The sequence below is a fragment of the Lissotriton vulgaris genome, chromosome 8 (assembly GCF_964263255.1).
Source record: "Lissotriton vulgaris chromosome 8, aLisVul1.2, whole genome shotgun sequence".
NCBI lineage: Eukaryota > Metazoa > Chordata > Amphibia > Caudata > Salamandridae > Lissotriton > Lissotriton vulgaris.
Window position 1 is genome coordinate 1,555,357,425 of NC_141696.1, and position 17,112 is coordinate 1,555,374,536.

Here is a 17,112-nt window from a genome sequence, read left to right on the forward strand (position 1 = left end):
GCAGGTAGTGAAAGGGTAGGGAACGCAGACTTTTGCGTGCCTATTTATTCTCCCCACTGATTGTTTGATTGACCGAGCATTGACTGTTTGATATTGGTTCTTGAGGTATTCACCGCCTGCAAACAACGTAGAATAGAAATATTCTGTCTAGTCTTTGCACGCAGTGATAAGATAGGTAGTGCTGACTTTTGTCCCCATTGTGATCCGTCATGCCTGTCTTCTCCCCGCTGATTGGTAGCCTGTTTAGCCCGGACCGCTTATTAGAGATGAACCATCCGGCTCCACTGGAGGGCACCCCTAATAAGGACATGTTCATGAAACATGGATTTATCGCTATAGCCTATAGCAAGCTGTGGCATAAATATACGAAAAAGGATCGAGAAAGTCAGTGGCCACTGATAGGATCCTTCGATGATGATAAAATGAACGCGCTAGAAACAGCCCTTGGTAAAAACAAGACAACGCCCACTATGCTTGATAGTTTCGGCATGTGGCGCAAAGAAACTGAACAACGTAAAAAGAAAACTGAGAGTAGGTTGGGAAAAGAGCTGCGAAAAGCAGCCCACCTAGCTGCTCAGAAACTAGAAGAAGAGATAAAAGAAAGAGAGGGAGCCAAACAGAAACTAGAAATAGAAACATCAAACCAGTGTCCGGTTAGAACGCCCCCTACGCTCTATCCTGAATTACCCTCGAAACAACGAGCCGACGATGATCTGCTGTTAGGTCCTCCGATCATCTACATGCCCCCTCCATATGCCCCTTCCCAACTCTTAGCACAGCACCCACCACCCCCAGGTACAAACGAGAGTAGTGCCACAGCTTCGGCCCCCACGGCCTCTGTGCCGGCCGAACTCCTTGTATTAGATACTACACAAACAACAACGTTAGGCGACCCCGAGACCCGAAGGGCCGGTTCTGCAAGAACAAACAGATTAAGCAAAGATGAGCGAGCAGGGATTGACAAGATAGCAAGGACACTGGTAGAAAGAAAGGAAGATGAAGAGTATATCACAGATATGTTTAATTCGTATACAGGAAGTCACAGACGACATTTTACCGTTCGACTGTGTTACCATGTCTTAAACGCATACGAGGACCGATATCGAGACAAAGGTCCCGGGAGCCTAACGACTCTGTACCGGAAGGTCGATATCGGGGATGAGGGCGAGTGTGATGTGACGGACCTCCTTACGCGCACGCTTGAGGTTTTCCGCCACCTCACTGAACAAAAATCGGGAACTAAAACCACGACATCCGTAGTGACCGAACCACAAACTGAGCAATATAACGCCATGATGCCGATACGAGAGGCTGCCCCTTACTGGGTTCCTCCACGAGGTGAAGGGACTAACGATGATGCGAACCACAAAGATGCAAAAGGAAGGGTAGTGTACAACTGGGTCTACCAGCCATGGGACCGACAAGAGATTCTGACATTCTGGAAATCTCTGCCTGATCTACGTAAAAACCCCACTGCCTTCTATACTGAGTTAGCTACAGCCCTAGGTTCAACGATTATGACCCTGGCTGTTATCGACTTGTTTTTCGGGTTATGTCTACCAGCTGATGTGTGGAAGCAAATCCGGAAGGTCGACCACCTTGAGCTGTTTGGACATACCTGGTCACAACTCGATGGCATCGACAAACAACGAGAACCTGGACAAAAGCCTTTGAAACCCATTTTAGACCTACCAGATAAAATCGTCCAGAAATTAAAAACCCTAATTCCAGAAAAGAAAGTGGACTGGTCGATAGTAACGGCCTGTCGCCAGAAACCCCAGGAGGATGTATCGGATTACTTCTCCCGGTTTGAAACGGTGTTCTCCGATTACAGCGGCCAGGACATGACCACTGCAACCGGACACCATCTGTTCGTCCAGAATTATGTTAAGGGTCTATCACCAGAGGTCTCCCAGAAACTGCAGGCCAGCGAGAGTAGTTGGGCAGCCTCCAAACCTACGGCTATCCTCCAAATGGCCCAATATTACGAACATCAGAAAAATGAAATCGATAGAGCCACAGAGAAAAAGAAGAAAGATTTGAAAGAGAGGGTGATGATCGCACAACTGCAAGGGGTGACTATAGGACGTGACCAATACAGGGGAAACTATCAGATGAACGTCCCTAAGACTGCACCTCCCAAGGACCGTACTTCGACTCCCCACATTGGACGTACAGACATTAGAGAGGACCAGTGCGCTTTCTGTAAAGGAACTGGCCATTGGAAATCCCAATGCCCGATCCTTTTGGAAATAATCAGAAACAAAGACCCCAAGGACATAGCAAGTGGACCGAGAAATAAGGGACAGCAGCGAGGGCCCTCAAATGACACGACTAATGACAGATCAGGCAGACCAAATACATTTGATCCACCCAGACAGAACCAATGCCAGCAATCTGACTATGATGACGCCCACGACTTTGCATAGGACTGCCAAGGGCAAGGGAGGGATCCAGTCGAGCTCTATGTTGACCAGCAAGGCCCTTACGTCACTGCTAAGGTCTTGGGTACAAAGTCTCCATTTCTGGTAGACACTGGCGCAACACGTAGTGCGTTATCTAAACGACTGATTCCGAGGGCACCCTTGTCTGGCTCACTCATAACATCGACAGGTTTCGATGGAACGCCCTCCACTAACCCTTTGTCCGCCCGATCCTCTTCGACTTAGAGAACAACACTACTGACACCACGTTTTTGCTTTCCTCCAATAGCCCTGACGCCATTATGGGACTTGACTTATTGAACACTTCCGAGCGACAATTAGATGTTCTCAAGACGAAGTTCGAGTTTTCCTTTACGACAACCCCGTCCTGCTTAGACAGTGCCCTCCCCGACGCATGTTTTCCATCACTGACGCTGACACATCCCTGCTTGACACTCTGCCTCCGCATCTGTGGGCCAAGACGGATTCGGACGTAGGGCGCATGATGATTGACCCAGTGCACATTACTGTCTGACCAGACGCAACACTCCCAAAACTTCCACAATATCGGATATCGCCCGAGGGCGAGAAGGCATTGGTAAAGATTATTCAGTCACTGATAGACGCAGGAGTGGTAGAGGAAGTGGTTAGCAACGTTTGCAACAGCCCTATCTTGCCCATCATCAAGAAACAGGGAGAGGGAGATGAGAAAGCATACCGCTTTATCATTGACCTTCGAGAGATCAACAAAGTGGTGGTACCCCAGTACCCCGTGGTCTCAGACATCACCACCATCCTGACTTTGATTCCTTCTACTGCCACCACCTTCACTGTCATTGACCTCAAAAACGCATTCTTTTCCATTCCCATCCACCCAGACAGCCGATATCTCTTCGGCTTCACCTTAAAAGCCCGCTCATATAGGTTCTGCCGAGCACCCCAGGGCTACACAGAAAGCCCTAGCATCTACAGCCAGGCCCTCAAGAGACAACTGGATCAAGTCCAGTTACCCGATGGAGTGGTGTTAGTGCAATATGTCGATGACATCCTTTTGGCAGCCGACACCACTCCATTAGCAGTTACAGCCACCATTCAACTCCTGCACTTCCTTGCGGAAAATGGCCACAAGGTCTCCAAGAAGAAGTTGCAATTCTGCCAACCCCAGGTCACTTACTTAGGCCACCTTTTGTCCAAAGACGGAAGGAAACTCACTCCCGACCGGATCCAAACCATTCTCGAAACTCCTGTCCCTAAGACTCAGAAACAGGTTCGCTCCCTACTAGGCCTCACCTCCTTCTGCCGACAGTGGTTACCAAACTTTAGCCTCATTGTGAAACCGCTGCTTTCTCTGCTAGCCAAAGACGTCCCCTTCCCACTCCCTTGGACCCCTGAATGCCAAACCTCCTTCACGGAACTACGAGATGCCCTTTGTTCGGCCCCTGTCCTAGGTACCCCCGATTACACAAAGCCCTTCTCCCTTTACACCCACGAAAGGGAGGGGTGCGCTTTGTCTGTCCTGACCCAGTCCATTGGCCCAAAGCAACGACCGTGCGCTTACTTCTCTGCCACTCTTGACCCTGTAGCCAGAGCCCTGCCTGCCTGCCTTCGAGCTGTAGCTGCCGCTGCAATCTCTATCCGACAGAGTGAGGGGATCGTGCTCTCAAATCCCCTCACGGTACTGGTACCCCATGCAGTTGACACCCTCCTGAACCAAACCAAGACGCAACACCTGACGAGTGCACGACTGACTGGATACGAATTGACTTTGCTTGCACCCCATATCACCCTGAAAAGATGCACCACACTGAACCCGGCAACTCTGTTACCCTTACCAGAGAACGATCCCAATGTGCACCCTGTACATGACTGCGTGACTCTTACGGACGAACAGACTAGAAGTAGGGTTGACCTCAGAGACACGGCTTTTCCTGACCCTGACGGAGAGCTGTGGGTGGACAGTTCTTGCATCAAACTCCCCGATGGCACCACTTCAGCTGCCTATGCAGTCACCACGGCTCGAACTGTAGTCGAGACAGCCCGCATCACGCAACAATCTGCCCAGGCAGCGGAACTGATTGCCCTGACACGAGCCTGCATTCTAGCAGCAGGAACCACAGCGAACATTTACACTGACAGCCAGTACGCCTTCGGGGTGGTTCACCATTTTGGGCTCCTTTGGAGAGAAAGGGGATTCTTGACCTCACACGGCACCCCCATCTTGCATGGAGACCTAGTCTCCGCCTTGATCGAAGCTGTCCTTCTCCCCAAGAGGCTTGTGGTCATTAAATGCCAGGCACACAAGAAGGTGACGGACATTATTGGACAGGGAAACGCACTAGCCGACATCACTGCCCGAATGACAGCCGAAAATAGGATGACAACACGTATGTATGTGACCAGGTCACAAGCAGAAAAATGGACTGATGCTAGGGACACTATTAGAGACATTCAAATGGCTAGCACACAACACGAACTGACTGAATGGACACGGGTGGGATTAAAAGATGACGAAGGCTGCTGGCGGACAAAAGACACAAACAAATGGTTGCTACCTGACTCGTACCTGATTCCCATACTGACTATGGCACACTCCCCTGCCCACATAGGATCAGCCCCCATGATTGAACTTGTCTCCAGAGTTTGGCACAATGATAAAATCACAGACTCTGCCAAACGTCTGGTCCAACAATGCTTGATATGCCTGCAACACAACCCCGGGAAAGGAAATGTAGTACCCCGGGGAGGGTTTGGGGTCCCAAATCACCCGTTTGAAGTCCTGCAGATGGACTACATCCAGCTAGACAGATGCCAAGGCCTGAAATATGTACTTGTAGTAGTCTGCGCATTTAGCAAGTGGGTGGAAGCATACCCAACCCGTGACAACACTGCTATGGCCACTGCAAAAGGACTATTAAAGGAATTTTTCCCTCGCTACGGCCTTTGTCGGATTTTATGGAGCGACAATGGCCCCCACTTCATAGCCGAAGTCATCCAGCTCATCATAAAGGGGCTGGGCATCAAGCAGAAGTTTCACGCAGTTTTCCACCCCCAGTCTGCGGGTCTCGTTGAGCGACACAATGCCACCCTAAAGCTCAAATTGGCCAAGATAGCGGCTACCACGGGTCTGAAATGGCCAGACGCCCTCCCACTGGCATTACTATCGATGCGTTCCACCCCCACCAAACACCACTTGACACCTTACGAAGTTGTTTTTGGTCGACCCATGAGTGTCTGGTCTGCACCGAAACCAACTTCCATTCATGACGTCCCGGGCGTCCTAATGTCTGATTATCTGTATAAATTGACTGAAACTCTGTCTGTCATTCATCAGCAGGTGCAGCAGGCCATCCCCGATGCTTCCAGGGGTCCGGGTCACGCCATCCAACCTGGAGATTTCGTGCTGATCCGAAATTTTCAGCGAACGAAAAGTCTGGAACCCAGGTGGACGGGCCCCTGGCAAGTGCTGCTCACCACCCGGACAGCTCTTCGTGTGGAGGGGAAACGGCACTGGCTGCACGCGCACCACTGCAAGAGGGTCTCCTCGACCTTGACCACAACAGAAAGCATCGACAACCAAGAAGAGCTCCTGAACAAGGACCGACCGTCACTAGCCTGCTATCCTGATTCCGAAGCCCTTGAACTTGCAAAATTCTCTGATCCTACTGTGCCATCCAGAGAAGGGTATTTCCTGCGACGAAAGGAGGGAGCTTCGGCTAAGTAGACCACGGACTAAGTTAAATCTCAGAACAGTGACCTAAACACCACCAAGGGTCACCCGGAGAGACGCTAAACGAAGTCTGTGGTTCTGCCCGCTACCGAGCACCTTGAAGATGATGGAAGCGCCAAATAAGAAGATTATGGAAGCGCCAAATAAGAAGATGATGGAAGCAACAGGAAATACCCACTACAGAAACCCGAGAGCAGACAGGCTCCACAGCTCAAAGACAATTGCACTTTTCATCACGATCCTTTTCTGCTTTCTCCTCATGACCACGCTCTGGATTGTGGAAGAAAATGCACCTGCTCACGAAATATTCCTGACCACCGCTCAGCCTACCACCATGAAGGAACATTACCTGATTTTGCTCTCTCCTCAACTCAGAGAGAGACGAAAGGAATTTTGGAATAACTCTTTTGTACAGTTGCTGCACCAGCACAATCTTGCCACCAACGCCATCAACTGTTGGATCTGTGGGTTGCTACCTCACGCCACTGGACGCTCGATACCATTCATCCCTTCACCCTTCTCAGTTCACAGCTCTTGCCTTGCCTGGCTGATCCTCTTGCAAGAAAGCTATAAGGACAATGCCACCTCCAGCAAAACTGTAACGCATTTCTTCCATGAGGTCTGGCGAAACAAAACAAAGACACACTTCTGCCCGCAGACCTCCAACGACTCAATCCACATGGACATCCCTGCTAAAGAACGAATTGAAATGCAGGTGTTCAACAATCCAACCAGACCCACCTTCTCCTACCTGCGGAAACGAACGGCTGCCACTCTGACTGTGGCCCTGTCAGTTATCAACGTCACAGGCCACATGTGCATAGAAGGGCTTGGGACACAGCTGGTAGGCCGCAGTGCTTGCCGTTTTTCCAGAACTTTGGACTCCACTGATCCACCTTCCTTTTCGGTCGTCCCCAAATATGTATTTCGTCTGCGGCACAAAAACTTACACCTGGCTCCTCAAAGGCTGGGGGGGCACTTGTTTCATCTCCTTCATCCTTCCTCCAACTTATGTGGCTCCAGCGAATCATCATAGACAAAAACGAGCCAAGGACATTGAACAAGCCGACTCAACAGGAGCGCAGTTCCTCGATGCTATGAAGGGACTTGTTCCACTCTGGGGCCCGATGGCAAACAGCCGTGCCATCCGACATCTGACCCAGGCAGTTGAGACAACAATGAACATCACAGCTGGTATCCTTGCTAACAACACCGCCGGACTTCAAGCGGTCCGCTTGGTGGCCCTTCAGAACCGCCTTGTCCTAGATGTGGTTCTTGCGGACCGTGGTGGAGCATGCCGCATTATTGGGTCCAGCTGCTGTACATACATACCGGACAACTCACCCTCGGTGTATAAAGCCATCGAACATCTTCACAGACTCTCTTCAGAAGTCCACCAGGAACAGGAAGAATGGTCGCTTGGTGGTTGGTTCTGGAACACCGTTAAGAACTGGGGCTGGAGACTGTTCACCATTATCCTGATTCCTGTAGTTGTGATATGTGGTCTATGCTTAGGAATTCAATGTCTGCCACCTCTGTGTTCATTATGTACAAATTGTATTTGCCCTAAGACTGTGGACTTTGGAAACGAACGCATGGGAGCATTATATGATGCCGAGGTTAGGAATTTGATGAAGATTGACATTGAGTAGGCAAGTTGGCTAGATATGTTGAAAAGGGAGGACTGTTAAAAGTTAGGCTGCAAACGTCAACATTATCGGCGCCATCTTGCCCTTTTTGAGCCCATTCGTGCGCGTAAGCGGCAGCCATTTTGAGCACCATGGCCTCCCTGCCCCTCGCTGACAGCCAGCGCGTCTCTCTCTCTCTCTCTCTCTTAACCTCGCAGGCATCCCCCCGCACGCTGACAACCCCCGCTCTCACATGCCTTGGGTCATAAACCCCTCTTCGGCACAGCTCTGCCTCGGAATCCCATCCTGTTCCCAGCGCGACACCTCCCTTCATCCCTTTCATGGTCCCAGGTCCTTTGATACAAACCCCCTTTTTCCTGTGTGCCCATTTGTCTTCCTCGTTCCCAGGCCACCACCTGGCCCTGCGGATACTGTTTATTGCCCCCCGTACAGTAGGAAGCTTCCCCCATTAAAGGACCCTCGAATTGATCAAAGCCCCCACCCTATGAGATCCGATCAACCCCACACATTCCGTGAATCGGCGGAATGTCCAGCTGCGCGATAATCATCACCTGTTGTGACCAGGGTGGGGACTTCAACTGTAAATGTGTGTGGGAACGGGCCTGAAGGGGAGATTCCGAGGATGTCCTTTCATACTTCAAAGCATTGCAAGAATGTGTTACATGCAATAAAGTTCGTAAACCTGTGTATAAGAGGCCAGGCCTCAGAGATGCGGTTAGAGCACCTCGTGACGATACTTGCTGTCCGAACTGATGTGTTTCTCCTCCAGAGAGAATAAAACTTCTGTTTCCTGCCTTCCAGTCTCCAGCGCCTGCCTCTTTGTTTGGTAAACTTGAGTGGGTATAGAGGCGGCTAACGCCGGGCAACTTCGGAAAAGGTCTTCTGCCTGTACCTTTTTCAACAGGCGGTACATTAAAAGACACGTGATTGGAGGGGAAAAGGAAAGGGAGCGGACTACAAGGAATTCGGTAGGGGGAATGGAAGGGAAGGAGTTTAAAGTTGAATTCAGACCGAGCAATTAAAGCTACTCCACCACCCATCCTACCCGCAGGGCGGTCGGCGCGTAAAGCGACGTAGGAAGGGGGGAGGGCCACTAAAAGAGCGGGTAAAGAAGAGTCACAAAACCTGGTTTCGGTCAAGAGCAGTAAGTCGGGCTTCTCGGAATCGAGCAGGACAAACAGCTCATGATGGTGTTTGACTGCTGACCTAGTGTTGAGCAGGAGGACGGATAATGAAGAAGTGGGAAGGGGGGCATCAGGCAAGGAGGAGGACGACGGCGACCGCATCGGCGGGAGGGCCGATGCTGGCGAGGGTGAGGGGGCGAGCCCTAATAAATCAATGTGGCGGCGGACTGACTCTGAGAGTGGCCAATGGCCCTGAAGAGTTATAAGTTCCTCAGCGGAGTATGAAGTCAATTTTGCATGGAGACGTGCCCCTAGCCCCGTCCGGTCGCGGACGGGCGCAGACGGGCTCGCCTTAGGCGCTCCTGCTGCGCTCGTCCACTGTGCTTCCGGTGGCAGCACATAATATGGGTGGAGTAGAGGGGCGTGGCCTAAGAGGTGGGCGTGGCCAATGATCTCGCCGGAATGGCGTCCAAGGAATCGTTGCAGCCGGCGTTAATAACGCTGTCAGCTGTTTGTGTGTGGCCCAGATAACACAGGTATGCAATTTCAACAGAGAAAACAAAGTCGTTTTTAAAAATGTGGCATAAAATGCTCCCGGCGTCTGCCTGCGGAGTTTAGGTCAATTCTGAAGAGGCGCTCGATTTCAGCGCTTATATATGATGCCTGCGGGGGGCGTGGCCTAAGAGGTGGGCGTGGCCAATGATCTCGTCGGAATGGCGTCCAAGGAATCGTTGCAGCCGGCGTTAAGAACGCTGTCAGCTGTTTGTGTGTGGCCCAGATAACACAGGTATGCAATTTCAACAGAGAAAACAAAGTCGTTTTTAAAAATGTGGCATAAAATGCTCCCAGCGTCTGCCTGCGGAGTTTAGGTCAATTCTGAAGAGGCGCTCGATTTCAGCGCTTATATATGATGCCTGCGGGGGGCGTGGCCTAAGAGGTGGGCGTGGCCAATGATCTCGCCGGAATGGCATCCAAGGAATCGTTGCAGCCGGCGTTAAGAACGCTGTCAGCTGTTTGTGTGTGGCCCAGATAACACAGGTATGCAATTTCAACAGAGAAAACAAAGTCGTTTTTAAAAATGTGGCATAAAATGCTCCCGTCGTCTGCCTGAGGAGTTTAGGTCAATTGTGAAGAGGCGCTCGATTTCAGCGCTTATATATGATGCCTGCGGGGGGCGTGGCCTAAGAGGTGGGCGTGGCCAATGATCTCGCCGGAATGGCGTCCAAGGAATCGTTGCATCCGGCATTAAGAACGCTGTCAGCTGTTTGTGTGTGGCCCAGATAACACAGGTATGCAATTTCAACAGAGAAAACAAAGTCGTTTTTAAAAATGTGGCATAAAATGCTCCCGGCGTCTGCCTGCGGAGTTTAGGTCAATTCTGAAGAGGCGCTCGATTTAGCGCTTATTTATGATGCCTGCGGGAGGCGTGGCCTAAGAGGTGGGCGTGGCCAATGATCTCGCCGGAATGGCGTCCAAGGAATCGTTGCAGCCGGCGTTAAGAACGCTGTCAGCTGTTTGTGTGTGGCCCAGATAACACAGGTATGCAATTTCAACAGAGAAAACAAAGTCGTTTTTAAAAATGTGGCATAAAATGCTCCCGGCGTCTGCCTGCGGAGTTTAGGTCAATTCTGCCACCTAGCGCCCCCCCACTTAAAGTTGGGGGGGCGCTAGGTGGCGCCAGACCAAGATGGCCGCACTGATGTGAGGCTCCCGACTGACTGAGAGTTTAATCACATCCTACAGTGATCCTGTTGTCTCTCCTCCGCTGCTACAAAGCCCCATTGCCTGCCTCTTGATGGGCTGATTCCAGCGATACCTAACTTGCCCTGACCAACTGCTCCTGGTCGTGACTGGCGGCCTGTTTTGGCCTGGGCGGCTCCTGGTGCTTTTGTTGCTGCCCTCCGTTTCGGCCTCCCTCTGTCAGGACAGCCCGGTGCTTTGAGGCCTGGTCTACGAAGCCTAAGATCCTTCCTGGGGAGGAGTGCTGACCTGCTGACGGCGTTGGGCTGCCTCCGTGGTCTAGGGGGGGGCTCCGACCCTTGCAGGTGAGAGCTACCTGCTTCCTTTGGGCCCCGCTTGTCGTAGCCTGCCTATCCCCCCCGCGGCCTGTACTGTTCTCTGCAGCGCTGCGCTGCTTCTTCGGCACCTGGATCCCTCGCCATTTTGTCACATCACCTACGGGGCTGGGGCGGCCCGGAACAACTGCGCTGCTACAGAGGCCTATGCGCGCCCCCCGCCCCCGGGGGCACTGGACTGCCTGCATCCGTTGCTCCTTTGCCGTTCCCGCTTACCTCTGTAGTGGCGGGACCGGCTGCCTGCTCTGAGGTAATTGGAATTTTTATGGTCAGTTATGTCCCCTAACGAGTACCCCATCGTCTCCATGTACGAGTTAAAGTGCATGTAACTTCCCTCCGCAACCGAATTTGAAGACGCAAATACATTTGCGTCCAACGTTAACATGTACTCTTTCAAATCCACCATGGATGGATTGATGATTCAGTTCCTAAGTATGCCGTGCCACCGTCTTTACATGGTGCACTTTCACGTTTTCCTGGCTCTGCCGAGTTAGGCCCTGATTCCTGCCATTGAAGCACTTTTCCCGTCTCTGTCTCCGAAAGCTGTAACGTGGAGATGAAATGCATCCCTGACCTCTGCCTTACTTCCTGCCAAGCGAGCGGTGCCCGGCTCGGCCTGCTCTGCCTGCCAAAAACAGTATTTTGCCTTCAAGTTATCAGCGTAGCCAGCTCAGCCTCCTCGAAAACACATTCCTGTCTAGTAAAATAAGTAAACAGCTCCCCGGCTGCAGAGTAAAGGGTAAAGCCTTCCTGTCCTCCTCATGAAATTATTGCTCCCGTTACCATGGTCGGCCCTGGCTCCGCGCATCTGCACCTAGATACGCATACATTCAGTGTAGCATAGCCTCTGCCCGAAAGACCTTTTCCTCCAGTATAAACATCCTCCAAACACAAGATATCAGATATGTTTTAGGAACAGGTCGATCTGACATGCCAGACTTATGTCTCTTCTACTAGTGTTAAAAGTCAGACTCTTAGCTTCCTCCAAACGCACGTCAATCACACGTCATATTAGCTGCGCGCGCATCCTGGCCATAGGTTTCAGCTGACTCTGCAAGAATTCACTAAGCATCCACCCACTTATGACACTTTTCTGTGACGTCTCTAGTTCACGCCTCTGTGCACACCCATGTTCACGCCTTTTTGCTACGCACATGTGTTCTTATCATATATATTTCACTAGTCACGCCTACTGTATGCAATGCTATTGTGTCATTTTACTATATATGCCATGTACTGTGAATAAATCGTTGACATCTTTCCTGACATCTTCCGTTGCGTACCCGAACCCTTGTATTGATGGAATAGATCTCCATTGACTCGAGTCATTTCTGAATTAAAGCCCTTTAAGACTCAGACACCCCGGACTCTGCCTTTCATTTTATTGAGCTATTCTTGAACTTGTAATTATATGGAAAAATGATACGGTAAAATATTTACCACAGCTCCTTCCCGACCGGCCCGCGGAGCTGCTGCTGCAATCCTTCGGAGCGGCTCCCCCTCTGCTGAGATAGCCTGGGTCCTTGTGGGTCGGCCGGCTCAGCTCTTGACTCCATACAGTGGCGGAGCATCGGGAGGCGGGTCACTCGCTACTGCTCGGACGTCTGGGGAGGCACCTGTCCAGTGGTTGGGAATCACCGCTGCCCGCCCGGCCTGCCCCTCCGCTCTCCTGCCGGCCCGGCTGGGCCCTAAATCGTTCTGCTGCGCCCTTGGCGCTCGTACCCCCACCCCCATCTCGGACCATCCCCTGCAGGGTTGGGGAGGCCGGGGGGTGGCACTGTTGGGGCGGCCTCTTCGCTCTTCTTCTGGGCGCTGTCTGTCTGCTCCTGCTGTCTGGTGCGCCCTTCTCCAGGCCGGATCTCCCACGCAGCCTGCACAACCTTTGTCTGCGCCTTGCTGGGACCTTGCTCAATTGCACCTGGCTGCTGTGATCCTACTGTGCAAATCTGGACTCTCCTGCTCTGCATACTCGGCCCCAGAGCAGCCCCTCCCTCCACACCCCCCTCACCCCCCTACTTACCTGCCTTACCACACCTGCTGCTCTCCAGAGGGGCCAATAGAACCTACGGCCTCATTTCCAACCCTGTGCTCTGCTCTCTCTCCTACCCTCCCCCCCCTCTGCAGCTGCACTAACTATAGCATTACTGCCTGAATCCTCACCTGTGGTACCAGCGCACTGGATGGATTTGCAGGACAGTCTTCCTGAACGGGGACACTGCGTGGGACGTCGGTCCGTGGTGCCGCCTGCCCATTGGTGCTGAACTCCTCGCCGCCTTCCAGTGGCGGTATCATCTGGCTGTCTACCTGTGGCCTCCTCGCAAGTCGCCTCTCCCCTGCCAGTGGGCTCTCGGCCGGTGGGGCACTGTCTGTGCTTTCGCCCAGATCCCCCTTGCCTCCTGGCATCCGTCTCCCCTTCATGAACGCGGGCGCCCAGAGGTGTCATGGGTCGCAACGACGCCAGGCAGTCCAAGATACCTTTTGAATCCAAAAAGACTCCCAAATCGATTCCGGAGCCTGAAGGGGGTCCGACCTCCCAGGAGCCTCCGGATGAAGACTGGAAGACGCTGTTGCTGGGTCTGAAGCAGAGCCTCTCCACGATCGATGCCAAGATTGACAACATCAACACTCGCATGGACAGCGTCGTATCTAAGCTTGAGCAGCACGACACCCATATCAAGGAAACGGAGGATAGAATTTCTGTCCTGGAGGATGGCGCCACCTCAACAAGTAAACAGGTCACCCAAATGGACAGGCTGCTCAAACTCATCGCTGACAAGAACGAGGACTTGGAAGCGCGGTCTCGGCGCAATAATGTCCGTATCCTGGGCCTTGCCGAAACCACCAACACAGGTAAAATGGAGACCTTTGTGGAGAACATGCTCGTTGAACTCTTCGGTGGGGAATCCTTCTCGTCACATTTCATTGTTGAGCGGGCCCAAAGATCCCTGGCAGCTCGCCCGCCTCCTGGAGCATCTCCGCGCCCCATCATTGTGCACTTCCTGAATTATAGGGACAGAGACTCTGTGTTGCGACGAGCGAGGGAGGTGGGAACTGTAAACTACTGCAACACCACCCTGTCCTTCTTCCCGGACTTCACCTCCACTATTCAGGAAGCAAGACGTAAATACGCAACGGTTAAAAAGAAGCTCCAGGCGGAGGAGATTCCCTATGCTATGCTCTACCCCACCAGATTGAAAGTGACTTTCCGAGGTAAAGCTCATCTCTTTCAGAATTCCCATCAGGTAGAGGACTTCCTTAAGGGCTGCAGGGCAGAGCGGAATGATGATGGTGCTGCACTGCGCAGATCTAGGTCGCGATCACCACTGTCGCAACAGGACTGAGAGTCTCTGAGAAGGCATGGTCCTCCTTTTCTGTCATGACCTTCTATATTGATCTGGACACACTAGATTTTAGTGTACTTTGCCATGTTGTTAGCTCCGCTCGGGGCAGAACTGATTGAGACTCCCATATGCGCTCGGTCACCCACCTCCGCCCCACGTTAGACGACAGGTTCCTGTGGTTAGTGGGTGTAAGTAAGGAGGTGGTTCGGTACGTCTGGGGCCCCTAGTTCCGGTCCCCCCTATCGGCGAACCCCTGAGACCCTCCTCCCTCCTGGGAGGTGGTATTTCTGTTCTACTCTGTTTAGGGAGTACTTGGTGTGAGTTTTGGGAAACCGGGTGGGGGTTGAATTCCCGGCCAGTTGGGGTTGCCGGTGTGGGTGGGATTGGGTTTTGTTCCACTACTAATGACCTAGTCATTTTGGATTTGTTGTCCCTGGGTGGCTCGAGGGGGTGTAGTCTGCGTGAAATGTGTGATATGTTCGAAGTCGAAAATGCTTTGGTCCTCAACTGTGTGATTTTATGCTACAAGATGATGCATCTGTATGGATGGGTGACGTAGGGTCTGATCCGCCTATGCTTCAATTCCAGCTGGTGTCATGGAATGTTAGGGGACTGAATAACCCCAGAAAGAAGAGACAAATCTTGGGATATCTAGACAGACAGGGGGTCTCAATTGCTATGCTCCAAGAAACACACCTGTTGTCTGATAACACCTCTCACTTTGCATCTCGTTGGGCTTCCTGCAGGGTTTTTTCCTCCTACTCTAACTACGCCAGGGGTGTTACGATCTTGGTCAGGCGGGGTTTGAGGTTTGTTCCTGCAGGGACGGAGTCGGACGCCGGGGGGAGGTACTGCATGGTTTGGGGGACTCTGCACTCCCATTCGGTCCTTTTTGCCTGCTACTATGGCCCCAACGTTGATGACACCTCATCGCTGCTCACATTATGGGGTAAAATTCAGACTCTAGGTATAGGTCATGTGATACTAGGAGGCGACTTTAATGCCGTCGTCAGGCCATGCATGGACCGCTCTCACCCACAAGCGGCGCACTACTCTCGTACCCAGCGCGCCCTCTCTTCCTTGCTTACCGATCACTCCCTCATAGATTCTTGGCGACACCTGCACCCTTCCCTCAAGCAAGGCACTCACCACTCGGCGATACACTCCACATGGGCGCGGTTAGACTATGTGTTCTTGTCATCGGGCCTTTCCCCCTGGCTGAGCAAGGCTATACACCTCTCAAGGACATTCTCCGACCATTCCCCGGTCCTCATTTCACTGCGCATCCCCCTTGAGACCTCCCCGTATCTCAGCTGGTGCCTTTACCCCTCACATCTTATGGATTCTGCTTTCAGGGCTGACCTTGAACAAGATATTCAAGATTTTTTCGACCGGAATGTAGGGTCGGTATCTGACCTCACTGTGGTGTGGGAGGCCTTCAAGGTCACAGTCCGTGGTGTATCTCTAAGGGGGGTGGTGTACTCAAATCCTTACGGGGGGAACTTCGCAAACTCGAATCCGAATTGCGGGAGCTTGAGCGCACCAGTGCGAGCGAGTCCCGGGGCCATTCCTCTAATGCTCTCCTTCGTGAAAAACTGAACGAATATACCGAGGCGGCGGATAGGGAGTGCAGATTCCTCGGCAAACAACATACGGCGCGGGTCTTTGGGGAGGGAGATAGGCCTGGTAGGGCACTTGCCTCTGCTGTACGCCCCCTAGGTACAATGGCTATGTCACCACTCTTTTGGATGAGCACCGAACTCCGCAACGTGACCTGCCTGAGCAACTCCGCATTCTTACCAAACATTATTCCTCTCTCTACACCTCTCATAGGTCGGTTCCTATTGACCTGAGTCCCTACCTAGATGATACTGCTATAGCCTGGCTTGGCCGGCCCTTCCCAACAAAAATTCCTACACCACATACTGGAAGTGGATGAAATTAAGGACGCCATCATGTCCATTAAGTCGGGCAAATCGCCGGGTTCTGATGGCCTGCCCGTCGATTTCTACAAAGCATATATTCATATCCTTGCCTCTATACTCCAGCAGGTTTATTATGCCTCCCTTGAGGGTGGCCTTTTGCCCTCGTCCATGCGTGAAGCACTCATCACTTCCCTATTGAAGCCAGGCAAACCTCCGGAAACTGCGACTCCTATAGACCCCTCTCGCTACTCAATACGGATGTCAAAATCCTTGCGAAGGTACTATCATCCCGCCTCAACCTGCTAATGGAGCATCTGGTCCTTCCTGACCAGGCGGGTTTTGTTCCCAATAGGGTGACCTCGCATAACTTACGCACCCTTCAGGCCGTCCTACAAGACATTAACCCCAGATGCGAGGCTGCGGCGGTATTTCTCGACGCCACCAAGGGGTTCGACTCCCTTGAGTGGGATTACCTATTTGCCCTCCTTGAACGCATGGGGATCCCTTACAGCTTCCTCGACTGGATTAAGTTGCTTTACGGCGAGCCGCGTGCTTCTGTCCTCCTCAATGGAGCACGATCTGCCTCCTTTCCCATCCATAGAGGGACCAGACAAGGTTGCCCCCTCTCCCCCGTCCTATTCGCGATAGCCATTGAGCCGCTTGCTGCCAAACTCCGACAGCATCATAACCACCGCTCTCTGATATACCCGGAACGGCAGCTCCTAGTTGCATTATATGCAGATGACATCACCCTCTATATTGACAAGCCGCGTGACAACCTTAACCCCCTGCTACGGGAAATAACTAAGTTCGGTGCTATCTCGGGAGTTCAGATTAACTGGTCAAAG